This window comes from Mustela putorius, unplaced genomic scaffold, assembly GCF_011764305.1.
Source record: "Mustela putorius furo isolate JIRA1106 unplaced genomic scaffold, ASM1176430v1.1 tig00003845_pilon_pilon_pilon, whole genome shotgun sequence".
In the NCBI taxonomy this organism is placed as follows: domain Eukaryota; kingdom Metazoa; phylum Chordata; class Mammalia; order Carnivora; family Mustelidae; genus Mustela; species Mustela putorius.
In genome coordinates, this window is record NW_025421998.1 from 72,827,923 (window position 1) to 72,831,796 (window position 3,874).

A 3,874-nucleotide genomic window follows, 5' to 3' on the forward strand; every position below is an offset into this window, starting at 1 on the left:
TTGGTAGATTTAAATCTTTTGTGAAATTTTATTGTAAGTAGCAGGTCTTATAAATTGCACTGGGAATACAGTACGGCTTATACTGAGAATATCTTTATTTTTATGAATGGATATGTGTATGAAAATACCTGAACCTCAATTTTGCAGCAGGGTTCTCTTAGCATAAGGAATAATATGTAATGAATATTGTGTTCTCACCTCAATTATGTGTCTTGCACTTTGACATCATAAATACTAAGGCAATGTAGCAAATATTGTTACTTAAAATAGGGAAAGAAAATGAATCAGTCTAACTTACAGTATTTACACTGATTATGTATCCAGTCTATGTAAAAAGCTACGAACTATTAGTTTTGCAAAACTGTTCAATGATTCAATGATACAAATGCGTTATGAAGTAACTACAAACAACTGAATTTTGAATCTTTTTTAAAAAGTGTACTGGGAAACAAACTGGGGACTGCTAGGGGCCAGTAGGGTCCTAGGTGATGGGTATTAAGGAGGACACTTGATATAACAGGCACTAGTGTTATATGCAACTGATGAATCACTAAACTCTACCTCTGAAACTAATAATATACTACATGTTAACTGAATTTAAATAAAAACTTTTAAAAGGTATACTCTATATTCCACATCCAAACCTTCTGCTAACAGATACATGTAGAACCATTTATTTCCCTACATGCTGTTAATCAGATGTTAAATAAGAAGGAAATGGGTGGAAAAGATCTGAAAATAAAGTTTCAAGAGGGTCTTTTAAACAGGAACCGTGAGAAGTTGGAAGAAGGGGGGTGCAATTTGCTTTTACAACTTCTTACTTGCTGTCATTCATCTTCACTACTCTAAAACTTTCCCTCACTCTTCTTTTAAATGTTTTTCCCCCTGCCTTTACATTTTAGTTATGTGTGCAACTGCATTATTATATCCTAGTTTTCTGTTTCTCAATTTTCCACACTTTAAAAAAATGAGTATAAAGGTTCAATAAATGAACAATCAAACAAATAAATAAATAAATCCTTTCAGTTTAGAAATGCTGACTTCCATTTTAAATATCACTTTGAAATGTTGATTCAAAAATTCATAATCATATCCACTTCACAAACACAGATACTGGCTATTCATTTGCTACAAAAAATATGCTGAATTAGGAAGGCACAATTTTGTAAGGTAAGTTGTTCACTTTTTTTTTCTTGGCATTAAAATTCTTTACGATAATGTTATTTAGATCCACTTGACTCAGATAACAACTCTCTTTAATAATACTTGAAATTCTTGGTAGAGAGAAGTAAAATAATTTAACCCACATTATAAAATTATAGGTAGTTTACTATAACTGAACAGAAGTAAACAGGGTACACTGAGTAATGGAAATACCTTCTTTTGGTTTTTTGGTTAGAAAGGGAGATGGTCAAAATGTGCTAAGTTTTTGTTGTTGTTGTTGGGGGTGAGGCTGGCTAAGTATACTTTATTGGTGGTACATGACAAGGTAGGGCTCCCTAAGCGCCCCCCCCTTCTTCAGGGGTTCTGGGGAGGAAAGTGTGGAGGTCAAAAGATTCTTAGTATGTTGGGGATGAGTTGGGGCAGTTACTCCCCAGTAACTGAGGGCTGCCTCCTCTTGCCAGGCCTGGTGTTTCAGGTGGGTCTTACTCCTTGGAGGCAATGTGGACCATAAGGTCCACCATCTGGTTGCTGTAGCCAAATTTATTGTCATACCAGGAAATATGCCTGACAAAGTAGTCACTAAGAGCACCTGAATCAAGCACCTGATTCAGCACCTGAATCAAAGGTAGAAAACTGAGTGTCACTGTTAAAGTCGCAGGAGACAACTTGGTCCTCAGTGTAGCCAAGGATTCCCTTGAGGGGCCCTCCAATGCCTGCCTCATGAACTTCTTGAGGTTATCATATTTGGTAGCTTTTTCTAGGCAGCAGGTCACACCTACTACTGACACACTGTGGGTAGGGACCTGGAAGGCTATGCCAGTAAGCTTCCCATTCAGTTCAGGGATGGGCTTGCCTAAGCCTTGGCAGTGCCAATAGAAGCAAGAATAATGTTCCAGGCAGCCCTTGGCTATCATGTCACAGCTTTCCAGAGGGGTCGTCCATAGTCTTCTAGGTGGCAGTGATGGCATGGACTGTGGTCATGAGTCCCTCCACAATGCTGAAGTTGTCATGGATGACCCTGGCCAGAGGGGACCAATCAGTTGGTGGTGCCAGAGGCACTGCTGACCATCTTGAGGGAGTTGTCATATTTCTTACGGTTCACACTCATCACACACATGGGGGCATCAGGAGAAGGGGAAGAGATGGTGACCCTACTGGCCCCACCCTTCAAGGGATTCCAGCCTTCTCCATGACAATCAAGACCCCAGTAGACTCCACAGCATACTTAGCAGCACCACCCCATTTGATGGTGGGATCTTGCTCCTGGAAGATGGACATTGGCTTTCCATTGATGACAAGCCTCCTGTTCTCAGCCTTGATGGTGCCATGGAATTTCCCGTGATGGAATCATACTGGAACATGTAGACCATGTAGTTGAGGTCAATGAAGGGGTCATTGACAGTGACAATATCTACTTTGCCAAAGTTAAAAGCAGCTTGGTCAAATCCGTTTCCTCTGACCTTCACCACTGTGTCTTGGGGACTCTGCTGGCACTGCACCAAAAGAAGCAACTGTCTGCTGAATGGGGAGGAACAGAGAGCCATGTGCTAAATAAACAGTTTCATACTGTCTTCACTGCTAGAGCGTAACTAGGTTTCTAAGTGTTTCATTCTCCAAAGAGACAAGTTTGTGTTGTTGTTGTTGTTAACAATCACAAATCATTTCTATTAAGAACACAACAGAAAAAAATATGGATTATAAAGTACTATACATAAAGATCTATTGTATTATTATCTCTTGTTATTATAACCAATTTATACATTTACTTAGAGTTCAAATTTTACTATTTTTATGTGACTATGCCAGTTAATGAATAGGCAAATATCCAGCTGATATGTCAAGATCATCCAGTTAATTTATAAATTAACACAAAGTGACTGGCAGATAGTGCCATGAAACATCTGCTTTCTTTGTATTGAACCATATGAGTCACCTATTTGTACCAGAATACAGTATATAAATGTGTTCATAAGAATTTTTTATATAGGGGTGCCTGGGTGGCTCAGTGGGTTAAAGCCTCTGCCTTCAGCTTGGGTCATGATCCCAGGGTCCTGGGATCGAGCCCGGCATCAGCATTGGGCTCTCTGCTCAGCAGGGAGCCCGCTTCCTCCTCTCTCTCTGCCTGCTTCTCTGCCTACCTGTAATCTCTGTCAAGTAAATAAATAAAATCTTTAAAAAAAAAAAAAGAATTATATATTGAACTAATTATTTTTTCATGTTTTTGAGCTCTTATTTACTGAATCAAAAGTTCAAATATTCTTTTTTTTTTTTTAAGATTTTATTTATTTGACAGACAGAGCTCTCAAGTAGACAGAGATCACAAGTAGGCAGAGAGGCAGGGAGATAGAAAGAGGAAAGCAGGCCCCCTGCTGAGCAGAGAGCTGGATGTGGGGCTCGATGTGGGGCTCGATGTGGGTCTTGATATGGGTCTTGAAGTGGCTCTTGATGTGGGGCCTGATACAGGGCTTGATGCAGGGCTTGATGTGGGGCTTGGTCCCAGGACCCTGGGACCAGACCTGAGCCAAAGGCAGAGGCTTTAACCCACTGGGCCACCCAGGCTCCCCAAAAGTTCAAACATTCTAAGAAGTATATAATTGGCAGCACCATGTAGGAAATCATGAGAAATCAGATGAAATAATAATGCAGCAAGCATCCATTTAAATAATGAGTCAGAGTGTATTTCAAAAAATGTATATGTATTAAATAAATA

General features: G+C 39.6%; 1 pseudogene; it reads right to left on the reverse strand.

Annotated features, from left to right (window-relative positions):
- Nucleotides 1-1,646: 1,646 nt before the first annotated feature.
- Nucleotides 1,647-2,708, reverse strand: LOC123394891 (annotated as a pseudogene).
- Nucleotides 2,709-3,874: the final 1,166 nt, after the last annotated feature.